Here is a 17,194-nt window from a genome sequence, read left to right on the forward strand (position 1 = left end):
TCATCCCTATTTATAGCCTGAAGAGCAGTGTCTTTCACCAGGGAGTGCTCCCAGGAGCCTTGTGGCGGTACCCAGAGACAGTTTGGGTTAGTGCGACCGGAGTGGGGAGAGTGCTCCCCGCTTCTAGTGAGTAGAGGCCACGGATGCCGCCAGTGCCCCACGACGCCCGGGTTGTGCCCCCCACTAGCAAAGAACTATGCAGCCCAAATGTCAAAAGAGCTAGTGCTGGGAAACCTGGTCTTGGAAGCAGCTCCCCTTTACGGAACAATTCTGCCTCTTAAAATCTAAAGAATCCATGAAATGCAATGTTTTTTCAGTCCTGCCATATTAGGAGTACTTGAGGGCACTTTGGGGAGTGATAGATTTGTGTCGTCCACAGTTCACTGCTTGGGGCCTGGTGCAGAACAGCTGTTTAATACAGTGGATTTGCCTTGTAATTGAAGTTGGGTTTTAACCCATGGTTTAAATCTCATAGACAAAGACACCCTTGGAAATCACTCAAATCACGCACAACACTTTGTACATGCAATGCACACGGCTTGGCATATAGACAAAGGGCTTGGCGTGTGTTGATTTTCATAGTTAAAGCTTTGGAGTTTAAAATGCTGGATGCATAGCTGAGCATAAGGAGCAGGTTTCACAGGACAAGCTGTACTAGGGAACTTGGGACTTTCTGGTGTACTAGCTGCTGAATAGAAGGGCCAGGGAAATTTCTGTACCAAATAACTATTGTTCCTCCTGTATCCTGTATGTAAGGTGGGGCAGTGACAATACCTATGGGACCAGGAGTTGTCAGGATTAAGCTGCCCAGGCTGCAAATGGACGCTTTGTATCTGCAAGCTGGTATTTCTATTTCTGTCACCCGATGGTAATAACAATACCTCCAAAATCCAAACGGGGGTCCCTCGGACCCAACGTGATCTGAAGCAGAGAAGTTTCCCCCAGAGCACAGAGTCAGGACTCTTGCACCCTTATTCCAGGGCATCCTCGCGGCTCTTCAGAAAGACTCCGGGAAAATTAGCCGAGACGCAATCTCTCACAGCCAGAAGGAAAGGACTCTGGGATTGAGAGAAGCAGATCCATCCGTTGTGAGATTTGCGTGTCTGGGGCATACTCTGAAAAGAAATGAGGCAGATGAGACTCACGGACTCAGAGACGGAAACACAGGGGAGAGCACTCCACGAGAGTCCTCTCGGGGTGGAACTGTGGGTGACGAATCTGAAGGAGTTTTCCTACCTTGACGTACGAGGATCAGGAAACAGACGGGAACAAACCTTTTAACAAAATAATAGCATTGAAAACTACGATAAAATTGTCTTTAGCTGTAATTTCTTCAGGACCCTTAGGTTTGAGGAACCAGATTCAGTGCTTCCCGTTTATTATCTCATTTAATGTTAATCACGCCAAAGGGCTCTATTTTCAGATCCGAGGGGTCCCCTAATCAGCTCGTTGTAGCACGAGGGCACAGAGCCAAACATTTCCACTCCAAAATCCAAGATAGGCTCTTCACCCTAAACCCAAGCCTTCCCCTTGTCCACAGCCCAGAAAACTCCACGTGAAACCCATTATCTCAGTGTGGCTGTGAGGCTGTCTCTGAAAAGGAGGAAAACCAGATTCCTTCCTGTGTGATACTGATAGCTAAAGGATAGGAAGAAGTGATGAACATTCTCGAACATTCCGAGCGCCCTTGGATACGGAATGCTTGCTGCCATATATCTGTTTGGCTGTGTTCTTCACTCACAGTCAAGCTTTTGTCATTGTGATGTCAGTCTTGGGACTGACATGTGGACCAGATCAAAGTACAGATAGCTGGAGGTGGAAACAAAAGGAAATACAAAGCCAAAAGAAGGCACCTATTTCTTACTGCAGTATTTAACCAAAACGAGCCCCCAAAGACTCTCTTTTTTAAAAAAGCTTCTTGGATCTTGCGAGAAATCTTCATGAATTCCTCTCTGCCTGTAGGAAGAAGGCACATCATTAGAAAGGTAATTTGCCCTTCAATTGTAATAAAGTCTTAAATTTTACCTGTGCCTTTCCAGATATGACCTCTGACCTCGGGTTGTCAAGCTGACTGCTCCCAGCTTCCTTCAAGTTGATGGTCATGCCGTGTGCTTCCGCATTCAGAAAATCAAGCCTTGGGTCAAATTCCATACCTCTGTGCAAATGTATAGAAAATTACCTTTCTAAATAACCAGGGATTAATGTTTTTTTTTTTTGTTTTGTTTTGTTTTTTTTTAATTTATTTTTGGGACAGAGAGAGACAGAGCATGAACGGGGGAGGGGCAGAGAGAGAGGGAGACACAGAATCGGAAACAGGCTCCAGGCTCCGAGCCATCAGCAGGGATTAATGTTTTAACTCTTAAATAGCTGATACTTCCTATCAGATGTGGAACAGAAGTGAGTGCTTTCAATTATTGCCTGCATCTTCTATAGTTAGGTGTAATCTTTCTTACTATATTGTGTTATTAAAATAGATTATGTAATGCGTAATCTGCAATATGTTAAAACATAGAAGTTATAATATGATGTTTTATTAAAATTATGTTATAAACCGATTTTTAAAAGGTTGCTACGGTTTAGGAAAGGGATCGGTAAACTATGTTCTCCAGGCCAAAGCCAGCCCACCGCTTGTTTTTATAAATAAAGTTTTATTGGGACACAGCCACACTCATTATATATTGGCAATGCCCGCTTTTGCAGTACAACAGAGCTAAGCGGTTGCAACAGAGACAATATGGTCCACAGAGCCTGAAATATTTATGATCTAGCTTTTTTAGAAAAGTTTGCCACCGATTGCCTTAAAATAACACAGGAGAGGGGTGCCTGGGTGGCTCAGTCACTTGAGCATCTGACTTTGGCTCGGGTCACGATCTCGTGGTTCGTGAGTTTGAGCCCCACGTCTGGCTCTGGGCTGACAGCTCAGAGCCCGGAGCCTGCTTCAGATTCTGTGTCTCCCTCTCTCTCTCTGCCCCTTCTCCACTCACGCTCTGTCTCTCTCTGTGTCTCTCTCTCTCTCACACAAATAAACGTTAAAAAAAAATTAAATAACACAGGAGCTATAATATTGAAACTCAGTTTCCTCCTCATTAAATGAGTAGCTTTGGCGGGGTGATAGCTGAAATTAAGATCACTTCTGGCATTCGGGTTGTTTGATCAAGTACAAATTTAGAATCAATCTTGCATCTGTAGTCCAGTAAAACGTTCGGGCTGTGTCCTCAAATAACAATATCTCTAGTGATGCTTTATGGATCCTTTGTAGACGGAACTATACCTTTTGGGTTATGACGATTCTGTGCTGCTTGGCATATACATCCCTTACACCACTGAACTCCAGGCTTCACACCTTTATCCCCCTCCAAATGCCCTCACCCATCTCGGGCCTACCTCTCCTCACCCCTTGTGGCACCAGAGCCAGAAATCCTAACATCCTGAGATGGATCAGATGTTTCTTGGGTCGCCTGGGTGGCTCAGTCAGTTTGGGCTCAGGTCTAATCTCATGATTCATAGGATCAAGCCCTCCGTTGGGCTCCAGGGAGCCCTGCCAGTGAGAAGCATGCTAGGAATCCTCCTTCTCTCCCTCCCTCTGTCCCTCCCCGGCTCCTGCGCTCTGTCTCTCTCTCCCTCAAAATAAACTTTAAAAAGTATGTTTCTATCGGCCAACACGTTAGTATCATCACCAATCCAGGCTTGGTGTGATGGTGCACAGGATAGGAACAAACCCAGTGTGCGCGGCATGAACGGGTGGGTCCACTCCGTGCCTCCACCTGCCCCTTCCAAGGGTCCAGGGCCCCTTCCCCCTAAGGGCCAAGCTGCCAGCTTTTCCTCTCTTCTCTGTCTGGATGGCCTGTGCCTCTGGTCTTTCCTAGCCCTTACTCCAACGTGCAGCTGTATCCTTCCCATTTGGTATTTGGACTGACCCCATGCCCTCTGGTTTGACCTTGATGATCTTACCTCTGGGATTGCCCCTTTGGAAGACCTCCAGCGTGGCTTCATCTGTCTCCATCATGGGTTCTGGCTCCAGTGGGCATAAGGTGAGCCGTGCAGAGCCACTGAGAGGCCAAAGGGAGATGAGGGCAGCTCAGCAAGGCAGGGCTCCACGTGGATTGGGAAGTAGCTGTTCCATCAGGACAGGGACTCGACTGGGAAATATGGAGCTTGCAGCTGTCGGGTGAATGAAGCATAATCTGTTGAACTAACGGCCTCAAATGCCAGACCAAAGCATTCCCGCAATTTCTGGCTGGCTTACATGATATTTATTTCATCTTTACACTTACAGGTAAGAAGAAAAAGAAAAGAAAGGAAAAAAGCCCACCCCTTATTTTTAATACTTGAATGCAGAGCCTGGCGGTTACGAAGATGAACTTTGAGCCAGACTGCCTGGTTCCAAGTCCAGGCTTCACCTCACATCATGTATAACCTTGGACGGGCTGGCTTGACTTCCTTGCCTCAGTTTTCTCTTTTGTAAAGCAGAGATAATTCAAGTTCCCCATCAGATGATCGTGCAGAGGGCTGTTATCATCTGGTCTTGTCCGTATGCTAGACATTGAGCTGGGCAGCCCTCCTCGTCCACTTTTCACAAACAGAAGGAACAACATAGGCGCCATGAGCACCCCGGGTTTTGCAGATGTGGAAACTGAGGCTCAGAAAGTTTGAGTCACTCGTCAAGGATAAGAGGGAGGGCATGGCAGGATCTAAAAGATAACTCCAGTCTACCCAATTCCCCAGTCAAGTTTTAAATCAATTGAAATGGGTACATTCTGCCACACCACTCTTTACATCCTGTGGAGCCTTGTTCCCGGAAATCGCCATCCCCGGCCTGAGGTATAAAAGCAGGTAGAGTCAAGGCCGAGGCTGGTTTGTATTTAGTTTACATCCTCCTCTTGAAAGAAGTCAACCGCCGGCAGCAGACAAACCAATCTGGGACACTGCGTAGATTTACTTCTGATTTTTAGATTTTTAATGGGGTACTTGTCATTGTGCGTATTTTGCTAATCTGAAAGATTTACCCTGTTCATTTGCTGCGTCTCCTCTCTTCTCTTCTCACTCCTTCCCCTTAGCAATTTCTGGCCATGCCCCTTTGCAGAATACCAGCTATTGTTTGATGGGTGTTTCATAGAGAAGAAAATCTATGCAATTCTTGTTAACAGAATCTCTAACAGAAAACCGAAAGAAACGCACACGAGGTAATATATGTAATATATGATATGTCACATATCACATACACACACACACACACACACACACACACATACACACACACAGGAGGAATCTCGTGGTTTGGTTCAGTCCACAAGTTGGTATAGAAATGTACAATTCTCTTCTTCTTATTTACAATGGGCCCCTTTCACAAAGATTTTGCTACTAGATGATATTGAGGGGGAACAACGGGGTTGTTAATTCACACATACATAAATCTCATTTTGATTCTGACAGAGGAGAATAAAAGCATGAGTTATGACCTCTAGGGATTCATTTGAACCAATTCAAAGGGCTGAGGCAGGAGGCAAAATGAGAACACTGCTGCCTGAGTTTCCCCGGAAGAGCATCATTTATTGAGTGCTTATGCTGTGTATTCTGTGTAAATTCTTTCTATAAATTAACATGGCACATCAACTCTTTGAGCGAGGGGTTGTTATCCCCATTTTCCGGATGAGAAAACTGAGGCTAGGAAAGGCTCCATCAGTTGCCCAAAGCCATGCTGCTCACCTTCGGTGGGGCTGAAACGATGACTCTCAGCTGACCTGAGGAACCTGGAAGGTGGTCTGAAGGTCTTAAGCTCCTAGAACAGAGATTCTCGGAGGTGTGAATGCACACGAAGTGCAGTCTCAGCCTAGCCAGGATTAGTGTCTGTGTGCGTGTGCGTGTGCGTGTGTCTGTTTATCTCCTACAAAGACCGTGTAGGAGCGTGTGCACTTCAGGGAGCGAGCAACGGCAATGGTATAAATGTAGTGCTACATCACATCTGGATCCAAACGGGAAAGAAGGAAGGAAGGAGGGAAGGAAGGAAGGAAGGAAGGAAGGAAGGAAGGAAGGACTGGAGGGCGGAGGCCAAATGGTATCCAATGTCAGTAACCGATGTGGTGAGTTTTAAGGACACTTTCAGTTGCGAGAGAAGACCTCGTGGGACGAATAAATAAGCCAGAGGTAGACCTACCCTACATTTGGTAGACTCAAAGGTTGAATCGCTTCACCGAAGACTCAAGTGCTTTCCATTTTTCTGCTATCCCATCTTTACCGTATGGACTCTGCCCTCAAGATGGCCTCTCAAGGGCAGGCAGTTCGAGAATATACATCTACACATGAAACCATTCAGAGGATAAGGAAGACCCTCTACTCTGATGCATTCTTCCTAAGGGTTGGGAAGTCCTTCTAGAATCTCGCATCAGTTCTCTCTTTGTGTTGGCAAAAACCCATCACAGACCTACTTGGACATCAGTCCCTGTGAAGAGGAAGGGACCTCTATGGTTTAAACAGACTCTTGGAGATAGAATCCATCCTGGAGAGTAAACCACATGACCACGCTGCAACCATGGACACATTTGTGTCCCACTGTAACACATCTGTGTCCTTGTGTCCCACTGTAGCACATCTGTGTCCTTATATCCCACTGTAACACATCTGTGTCCCATGCCAGAGAAGGCACTTCTGCTAAGTACATGAGCCCACAAGACCACACTGGATGTTGAGAACAGGGACCCAGTATCCAACCACCTAAAAGCAAGGGCCCCCTGGGAAAGGACGTAGGGCTTGGGAGAGCCCTGCTTTGTGCGCTGTGGGCCGTGTTCCCTCAATACCCAGGCCCTCTGCACATTTATTCATACACTGGCGTCAGAGAGATGGTCAACATGGGCAAAGTCCCTCCCTTCAAGGACTTTACATTCTTGTGGAGGTGGGCCAAGAAAGACAAAAAAGTAGTGAACAGACACAAAATGTATAAGGCGGCAAACAGTGCTATAAAGAAAAAAGGAAGGAGATAAGGAGATAAACTATAACAAAGGATGTGCATCCCTCCTTCTAACTGGAAAGACCTCTTCCTCCCTCCCCCACACTGTCGCCCCGCTAAGTTAACTCCTGTTCTTCTTTCCAGTCTTAGCTTATGTAGCTAAGACACTCCTTTAGCGTCTCCCTAGCTTCTGAATCTCTCCCTTCTCTTATACAAACTTCTTCTCATGCGAGTTGCAATTTCATTTTTACTTCTACGATTGCTTAGTAGTCCTTCTCTAGATCATAAGAACCATAGGAATAGATAATGTGCCTATTTGCTCAGGATTCCATGTGTAACACTGAGCACACTGCTTAGCATACAGCAGGCACTCAATAAATTCTTTTTTGAGTGATGGAATGAGAAACTGAAATTGTGGTGTTGGCCTTTGGTGGGGCCACAGAAAAGAAACCATTTTCCTGGGGACCACCTGCCACTACCTAGAACAGCACATCAAACCCCAGACTATCTCCGGCCCAGTTTGCCTGCTCTGGACCAGTTTTCCTAGGTTTATATGCTTTCCCTGACAATAAGTGTTTGAAAAATATGCAGACAAGATACTATTCTAATATCCTGTTCATTGCTGCGTATCAGAAGTATTTTTTTTCCGTGCAGATTGTACCCCATTGGGAAGGCACAGGGAGCAAAAGCCATCTCTTTCCCTGGGGAATGTGCTTAAAAGAGGCTTTAGAGGGCCACCTGGGTGGCTTAGTCAGTCAAGCATCTGACTCTGGATTTTGGCACAGGTCACGGTCTCACGGCTCACGAGTTCGAGCCCCACGTTGGGCTCTGTGCTGAAAGCAGAGAGCCTGCCTGGGGATTCTCTCTCTCCCTCTCTTTCCGCTCCTCCCCCACTCACTCTCTCTCTCTCAAAATAAGTAAATAAACTTAAAAATTTTCCAAAAGGCTTTAGAAAAGAGAATTGATGGCCAAGACTTGGAAACATCCCTGATGACGAAATCTGTATCTGCGTATTGCTTCTTTGTACATAGCAGGCCAGCAAAATAGAGTATGGCATACAGGAAAGAAAACCATATTGATGATATTTATTGCTCCCACATCTATTTTTTTCCTCAAGCATAAAAGGCAGAAGAGAAGCTGTTTGCCACCTCATTCTAGACATTTTCGATAAAAATAAGGATGATAGAAAATAAAATTATGTAAGTGCATGCCTTGTTAGATCTCCCTTAGTATTTATAATGCTTTGAGGCAGAGCTATTATCATACCCATTTTACAGATGAGAAAACAGAGGCTCAGGGATGGGAAGGCATTTGCGTGAGATCACCTGGGGGGTTGGTAATAGGAAGAGAATTTACGCCAAGTGGGTCTTTCTCCAAAGCCTTAGTTAAGTCTTTAAACTTACTGCCTTAGATTGGGGACCTTGTGAGTTAGGTGTTACGTTTTCTACTCTCCAGTGAGGAAAGACTGAAGCCATGAATTGTCAATGACTTGCCAAAGGGCACAAAAGTGGACAATGCCCTTCGGACCACCATTGATAGGCAGATCTTTATATCTGAACTTCTTTCCACTATATCACACTCAGTTCAACTAAGGTTGAAGAAAGCTTCATGCTCACGGATGCAAGAAAACAGATCCGAGAAAGCCCAGCCTTCTCCATCAGGACAACAGAGAAGGGCATAAGACAGGGACATCGTGAGACTACCATAAGACAGCGCTCATTTAGGGAAGAAAGTGCCAGCTAGGCTTCCTCTGAGCTATATCAGGGTAAGCAGGAAGATATCATTATCGTTAGAAAAGGCAGGCTCACCGTCTTATGGATGCTTTATCTTTACAATATAAATATCCATGCTACATCAGTCCTCAAAGATTCGCTGTGAGTATTGAAGAAGACACTAGTTTTATCATTTGCTTTTTAATCACTGAATGGCTCCAAAATTATATTTATATAGAGAGACAACAAGAGTCTTTGGGTGGGAGGCATCCTATGCACGATGTTTTTGTGTCTTCGTCAATTTCTCCCCAGCAAATGTGCAGAAAGGAGCGAGCATGACCCCATAGGTTTCCGGGTTTTGTCTTCACTCTCTAAACAAGAAAGAAAGAACAAAACAAAACAAAACAAAACAAGACTTGAGGCAACTCCCCATATTTCAATCATCCAGGAAGTGATTCTGGGTGATAATAAGAGAGGATAGCAAAGATGGGGGACAGGGGGGAAATTACTGGCTTGGTCAAAGCTTGCAAAACGACACCAGTGATTAAAACATCTTATGCTGTCCTCGGGCTGCAGAAGCTATCACTGACAAAAGATCTCATACACACACACACAAAAGGAAAGAAATTAGCCATTAAGAAATATTTCAGCATAATGCAATTATTACAGCTGTATAATTGAATGGGGAAACCATTGATCTGTAGTAGAAAGGAAATTGCTCTTCTCATTGTGTTCCTATGAATATGTGAACATTAATCTCCATCTATAATCAACGTTCATTTCAAATCTGATTGCGTGCTACTAAACACCCGTAGCTATGCTAACATTATGTTAATATGGTTCAACATCATAGCTCCCAGCTTCACAGCACAAATATTTTTCTTTGGCAATCAATAGTAATTTCAGCTGAGTGGATGGAAGTCACGTTTTAATGGTAATCTTTCCTCCAAGCCTCCAAGTGCAAACTCAGTTGGTGTGTTAACATGGCTGCAGTGTGTTGCATATAATCAGATAAATTAACCTGAAAAGAAACGGAGAGAGGGGAAGCAAGGGAGGGAATGGGGGTTAGAAATAAGAAGCGAGCTGGGCAAGACTCTACATCTACCTAATAATGAAAACGCTCGTTGGGGAGGAAAAAGCAAGGACGGATGGGTGGATGGGACTGGACGGACATGTGTGGGCTGGGGGAGAGGTGTGCGGGAAGGGGGCCGGGATCGTTAAGAAATGAACTATTCCTTCTGGCTGTGAACCAGTGGGACGGGAAGCCATGGATTGCTTTGGAGCTCTCTGGACCCTCCCTGCTCCCCTGGCTATTATGATTCTCTTCTTCCTTGAGGAAGAAAGAGAGAGAGGCAGAGAGACAGAGGGAGGGAGGAAGTTTGGACAGAGAGAGAGAACGAGAGAAGAGATTTGGTTATATTCGCTTGGCAAACATTATTTTCAGCCCCCAAAGACCCACCTGATAAAACTCTTAGGTGATCTCACTTGCTCTGCCCCTACATCCTGTTCCCCAACCCCCCCCCCCACCCCGCTCCTCTTTATGCTTGCACCTCATTCTCCCACAGCTGCTTAAATCACAGGCTTCTTCTCTAAGAAGGATCAAGGTTACGACCTCCAAGGATGTGTGTTATTAGGACAATGCAAAGGAAAATGAAAATAATACGAGACAGGACCCAGCCTCTTCCCTTGCCCTGCTCCAAGGGAGAATTCTCACGCTGTCTTCTCCCTTCACTGCTCCCCAACCCCCTGCCCTATGCTTCCTGGGTCCTTCTTTGAAGATCAGAGGACAAGAACATTCTCTGAAGGACGGCAGGGTATATATACTGAAGCGACAAGGGAGATCCAGGGAAGAGATGACAGGTAGACCAAGGAAAAAGGATCAGGAGGACGCTTGTGGGTAAAGGGCCATCGACATTACAAGTTTGCTTTTTTGAGGGGTTCAGAAAGAAGAGTGCCGTGGATGCAGGAACTACTGAAAAGGTTAGATAAAGGCGAACAGAGTTTTAAAACCTTTCCCAGGATATTTTGCTCCTGGCCCCACTCGGTCAGTGCTCTGCAGTGACCTCATTACGAAATTAATATCTTTTGCCTCTTTGTTTTCTTCTTCATAATCCTCGAGCGAGTGAAGATTTGAATTCCGTTTACCTGTCTCTTATAATCTCAGAATGCCTTTTTCCGGATGATAGAAATTATTATTGTACTCACATATATTCTACATAAAAATATCTAGAACTGTCAGAGATTTTATCCTGGAAACTCTCACTCAATTTTAATTTTATCAGCTCTGCTTAGATTATCGTAATTGCACCCCCTCCCCCACCCCGGCCTCTGTAACCCTTGGGTTCTTTCCCTTTTAATCTGTCACCTACAAGATAGCCAATAAAGCTGGCACCATTAGGCACAATTTTCAAGGCATTTGGAAACTAAGCATCCAGAACACAGAAACAAGACCATATATTCTCAGCCATGTTTAAAATCATTCAACACCCAAAGAAGTACTTGACAAAATTTCACTAAACTTCTTGTGAAATGTTTAGAAGCCTATTTTGAGTTTTACTGCTTATTAGCAAAGCCCCCACCTCCAAAAAAGTCATTGGGGAAAATATCCCATCTTCCCCCAACACAAGAAAAACAGCTGAAATAATATGCAGAAAACAATATGGTGACAAATAAAAATGTATTCCTTTGTCAGCAGATTCTGCTAGAAGATACAGAGAAAACCTCGCTGAAGATTTGAAAAGTCAAGTGCTAAAAGAAATTTCTTGGTGTGTGAGGTTTGCTATCCAGTTGGGTAAAAGTACAGATGCTTCTAACATTTTTTCCTTATGGAATTTGCCACATGAAACACAGAATGAACTTTTTAGAAAAACACTCAAGAATACATGTAATGGAGAAAAAATATTTCAGCAATAGATGACTTCGCCGTGAAACCAATGTTTCCTGGAATAACTATAAGTTACTAGTAGAGTGACTGATTGATTGGAATTTATTTTTTAAAAATCCCAAGTAAACTTACAGAGATAGGTACAGACATGAAATTCATAGAGTGGATTGTTATGACACTAGGGAAGCCAATAGACAAAACTTAAAGTCACGGGTGCGCAAAACTGTTTATAGTTTGTCATCGGCACGCCTAATTTAAAAGATCTTTAGTTTTTTTAATGTTGTTATTCATTTTTGAGAAAGACAGAGAGGGAGAGGGGGAAGGGCAGAGGGGGGTGGGGCGGGACAGAGGATATGAAGCAGGCTCTGACAGCAGAAAACCTATCATGAACTCACAAACTGTGAGATTATAACCTGAGCTGAAGTCAGACGCTTAACCTGCTGAGCTACCCAGGTGCCTCTAAAAAGATCTTTAAAATGCAAACTAATACTTACCTTTGTAATGAGAGAGAGCGTGCCAATTAAAAGTGATTTTTAGAATATAGCAAAGGATTTACAGGAGCTGCTAGATTCAAGGTTATTATTTATCTTTCTTAAATGACAGGTGCTCCAAGTTTACCAAACTTTTTTTCCCCCTTACCAGGGCAAAACCTCTCAGTGTAAGTTCACCTATCAGATTATTAAATAATAATAACAACCATGCTCGCAGTACTGATACTTATAATCTCTCACTTCAAGGTTAAGGCTACGTTTTTTAAATGGGGGACAAAGTGTCCGTTAGGTGAATGGAAGAGACTAGAGGGAGACTGTTTTGAAAATGGACATTTGAAAGCATCTCCTTCGGTAGAAGATTTAGTGGCTAAAATAATACAAATGCATGAATTATAAGAACTCTCAGAGGTACAGCCTCTGACATACATAACAGATATTTAACCTGTATGTAATTTTTCTAAACAAAATTCTTCTGTAGTGGAATTTGAAATTGTTTGCATTGACATACGGGAACAACACGTTCAATTATTTTGTAAAGCTACTAGATGGCATTAGGGGAGACAGATACTCTGTAGTTTGGATCAAAACCTGCTGCGTAGTGGATGAATGAATTGAGATTGAAACACTGAGCAGGAGGATAGGAAAGGGGAGCCCTGGAGTGGCCTTCTTTTCATGCCGATCTATGCTTCCTTTCTGATGATCTGTAACAAACCACCCCTGAACTTCATTATTATATGCCCGGGTCTGGCCTTTAAACTTTGTTACCATGTTGTTGCTATCTGGCACGTCCTGGCCTGAACTTTGTTGTTACCTTGCACGGTTTGGTGTTTGAACTCAGCTGAGCAGTTCTTACCTAGGAATGCTGGAGCAGGTGCCATCAAAGGCGGCTGGGGCTGGAGAGATGCGAACGCTTTTCTGTTCGAATGTGTGATTCTCGGTCTGGGACCAGTGGGGCGGCTGAGCGGAGGGGGGACTGGTCAAGAATCTCTCTCTCTCCACAGCCTCCCCTACATGACTAGTTTGGCTTCCCTACAGCATGGGGGCCCAGAATACTTGGGAATACGTCTCGTGTGATGGCTGGCTTCCCCCGGCGTGAGCGTTCCGAAGGACCCATGAGTGGAAGCTCTAAGGTTTCTCATGACACGGTCACTGAGTCCAGGAAATTGCTTCCACTGCATTCTATTGGTCACAAAGGTCGCTAGGGCCACTCTAGCCAGATACAAGAGAGTGAGAAACAGACTCAACCTCTCCATGCAAGGAACCTTGCAAGTGGGGAGAGAAGGACCTTCTGTACCAATTAACTGACCCAAGGCACCTGGTGACACCTGTACTAATGCTAGCCTATCAGTCAGTGCTTAAATAATGTAAAGACCATGCAAATGCTTCTCTTTTTTTAGCGAAATAAATTGTTTCTTAGCTTTCATCTGACAGTTCTGCATCTTTAAATGCACACTGTTCATCATTCTGTCTTCAGAATTTTCTTTTTTCTTTCTGGGAATTTTATGTCTTTTTTCTTTTTTTAATATTTATTTATTTTTGAGAGAGAGAGAAAGAAAGAGCACACACACACACACACACATATGAGAGAGAGAGAGAAGAGAGTTGGGGGGAGGGGCAGAGAGAGGGAGAGAGAGAATCCCAAGCCGGCTCCACGCTGTCAGCACAGAGCCCGACGCAGGGCTCAAACTCATGAACCGTGAGATCATGACCTGAGGCAAGATCGAGAGTCGGACGCTTACCCGACTGAGCCACCCAGTGACCCCTATGTATATATTTTTTCTAATCACAGTATAGTTGACGTACGAGGCAAGAATATACAAAGGTCAAAACACTGTCTCTTCAATAAATGGTGCTGGGGAAACTGGACAGCCCCACCAAGCACTTCTTAAAGCTCGAGCACAGTCTCCGATTATGATGAATGAGTCCTTCTATTTTCTTTAACACACATGGCCTGACAAAGGCATTTTTTTTTTCTGTTTGGGGATTATAATACTAACCGCTAATGTTTATGGAACATTTCTGATATGCTGAGCTTTTTTTCACAAGTGATGTAATTTGACCCTCTCCACAAACCTCCTCGGTAGGTACTCTGTGTATTTGGATTCCTCCCAGATAGGAATAAAGCTGAGAGAACGTTGTGACTTACCCTGGGTGACACAGGATGTACGTAGCAAATGCATGGGAGCAATCCAATCTAGCTGACAGCAGTAACTACGCTCCTAACTGCCATGTAGTTGGAAAATCTGTAAAGATAAACATGTGAAATTACATTTTATTGTACATTGTATACATTGGCTTCATTCTAGCTTATTAAAATAGATCACAAAAAATTATGGATGTCTTTTCTATGGAATACTATGGAACTATCATAAAAAATGACGTAAGTGCTTATGTGTGTTTTTGAAAGCCAAGTTATAGGAATATAGAGAGAGACATTATATATATAGTATATATACTATATATAAAATATTATACACACACATGCACGCACGCACAGGTTCACACACATAGAAGGAGAGAGAGCATTTCCACAAAAAAAGATACATTAGAAAACTTTACATGTAGGGGCGCCTGGGTGGCTGTCGGTTAAGCATCCGGCTTCGGCTCAGGTCATGATCCCATGGTCTGTGGGTTTGAGCCCCGCGGCGTCGGGCTCTGGTGCTGACAGCTCAGAGCCTGGAGCCTGTTTTGGATTCTGTGTCTCCCTCTTTCTCTGCTCTTCCCCCTCTCATGCTCTCTCTCTCTCTCTCTCTCTGTCTCTCAAAAATAAATAAACATTAAAAAAAATTAAAAGAAAAAAAGAAACCTTTACATGTGGTTCATACTGGGAAATGGGAACTGGATTTCTTTGAAAAGAAAAAAGAGAGAAAAAAAGATGCTTTCTCCTTTCCTTACTTTATTATTTATTGTCACAGCATGTGCTTCTGCAGCCCCGCCCATACCCCTGAGCCCATCCCTTGTTCCCTGAGCTCTGTCGACAGTTCCCATACATGTGAGTATGGCATCTGACTGAAACCCCCCTCCCCCCCGCCCCACCTCTGCCATGTCCATCCCTCTGTCCTCTCTCTCTCTCTCTCTCTCCCAGGATCATTGTCGTGCTGCTGGCTTGGGGCAGGTCAGAAGAACCCGGAGCCAACTTCAGCCAAGGAGGGGCCGCAGTTATGGAAGAATCTTCTGACCTCCCTGAGGCCTTTGCAGTGTCTCGGGGGGGCCCCGTGGGACTGTGACCCAGTTGCCCACAGCAGTGCCCTCCCCCCTTCACGACTCTTTGCCGGTGCCCCACCCCTCCCCCCCAGCTCCCTGTCTCACTTCCCACTTCCCCCCTGTGCTGCCCCGGATAACCTCCCAAATAAACCACCTGGGTCTGAATCCCTGTCTCAGATCTGCTTTGGGGAGAACCCAAATGACGGCAAATATTTTTGATGCTGTTTTTTTTTTTTTTGAAAGGGAGAGAGTGAATGGGATAGGGGCAGAGAGAGAGAGAGAGAGAGAGAGAGAGAGAGAATCCCAAGCAGGCTCAACGCTGTCAGCGCAGAGCCTGACACGAGGCTCGAACTCACGAACCCGGACATCATGACCTGAGCCCAAGTCAAGAGCCAGACGCTTAACTGACTGAGCCACCCAGGCGCCCCAGGACAAATACTATTTATATTTGTGCTCGGTGCTCACGTAACTTTCACTTAAGAAAAGAAGAACCCCTGGGGCGCCTGGGTGGCTTGGTCTGTTGGGCGTCCGACTTCGGCTCAGGTCATGATCTCACAGTCCCTGAGTTCGAGGCCCGCGTCGGGCTCTGTGCTGACAGCTCAGAGCCTGGAGCCTGTTTCAGATTCTGTGTCTCCCTCTCTCTCTGCCCCTCCCCTGTTCATGCTCTGTCTCTCTCTGTCTCAAAAATAAACGTTAAAAAAAATTTTAACAAAAAAAAAGAAGAACCCCGCTACGTTCAAGTTAATCAAGCCATGGAAGAGTACGTTATTTTCAGGCACCAGGACGGGGGCATTATCCCTAATGCACACACTGGGCCTGCGCGAAGGAGGCTCTGAGCCGTCCCGCGGCTTCTCCCAATGGACACAGACGTCTTCCGAGGGCCACGGTTGAGTCTAAGGAAAGCCGGGCTGGGCGGGGGCCTCCAGCAAGGCCTGGGGCAGAACGCCGTCTTGCCAAAGTGTGGCGTGACTTGCCTCTCTGGTCCCCGTGCCCACCCCCTCTCGCATCCGTCATTGATTGCACCCCGCTGTGAGCTCCGCACCATGCCCTTTGCCGAAGGAGGCGCGCGTCCCCCAGCCCGTGGCCCCGGGATTCATTGTCTGCCTCCGACACAACGCCCCGGGCCCCGGCCCTGGGGAGCTGAACAAAGTCGTCTCAAGATGACAAGCCATTTCAGCCCGATCAGGGGTTACGGCCCCTACTTTTTAACATGCTGCTTTTATTTGCAGGCTATGAAGTGTAATAGTTCACCATTTTGGTTTAAGTATCACCATAAAAGTCAGTGAGATGGAACAGGCAATAACTGCTTCTTTTACATAGTGTGGCTGAGGCCGGGAGCTTACGTCTTCATTAACCCGCAGAAACGGCTCGGAAATAAACAGCCGGGGCGGGCACTCCTTGGTGCCAGGGATCAACCAGAACCAGGCTGCGGCGTCCCCAAGTGCCTCTGACCCCAAGTGCCTCCCTCTGTCCCTTCCTGGCACTGATGCTGAGCAAGTTGGGAAAACAGGAAGGAAGGGAGAGGATGAACTTCTTAAGGGTGATTCTCAGCGTGTGGTGAACACACACGGCTTTGGGATGGAATGTGGAAATCTCCCCGTGGAGTAGAGGTGTTTGCCCAACACGATATGTCAGATCACCGTCCTCCGGGCATCGAGTCCTCTGCCCTGGAATAGCAGATGAGCCTTTCCACTCAAAAAAAAAAAAAAAAAAAAAAAAAAAAGCAAGGCATTTTTTTATGGAAAAAGTAAGCTTTCACATCTTCCATCCAGAATCTGTCCCAGAAGTATAAAACTGGTAGGCAGACGCTATGGTCCAAATGTTTGCGTCTCCCCCGAATTCATGTGTCAAAATCCTAACGTCCGAGCAGAGCGTATTAGCAGAGCGTATCAGGTGCCTTTTGGGAGGTGCTTAGGACCTGAGGGTGGATCCCTCGGGAAGGGGATCAGCGTCCTGATGG

General features: G+C 45.5%; 1 long non-coding RNA gene across 2 annotated transcripts; it reads right to left on the reverse strand.

The window, feature by feature from the left end:
- Positions 1 to 1,361: 1,361 nt before the first annotated feature.
- LOC132688011 (uncharacterized) lies at positions 1,362 to 13,169 on the reverse strand. Of its 2 annotated transcripts, none has more exons than XR_009614378.3 (4): positions 12,884 to 13,169; positions 3,952 to 4,161; positions 2,026 to 2,155; positions 1,362 to 1,956 (listed from the first exon to the last, which is right to left on the reverse strand). It is a non-coding gene; the product is annotated as an uncharacterized LOC132688011 (long non-coding RNA). The 2 variants fall into 2 exon arrangements; XR_009614377.3 differs by having other exon boundaries at positions 2,054 to 2,155; positions 12,884 to 13,168.
- Between the last annotated feature and the right edge of the window lie 4,025 nt (positions 13,170 to 17,194).

The sequence above is a fragment of the Panthera onca genome, chromosome A3 (assembly GCF_046562875.1).
Source record: "Panthera onca isolate mPanOnc1 chromosome A3, mPanOnc1 haplotype 2, whole genome shotgun sequence".
NCBI classification, from domain to species: domain Eukaryota; kingdom Metazoa; phylum Chordata; class Mammalia; order Carnivora; family Felidae; genus Panthera; species Panthera onca.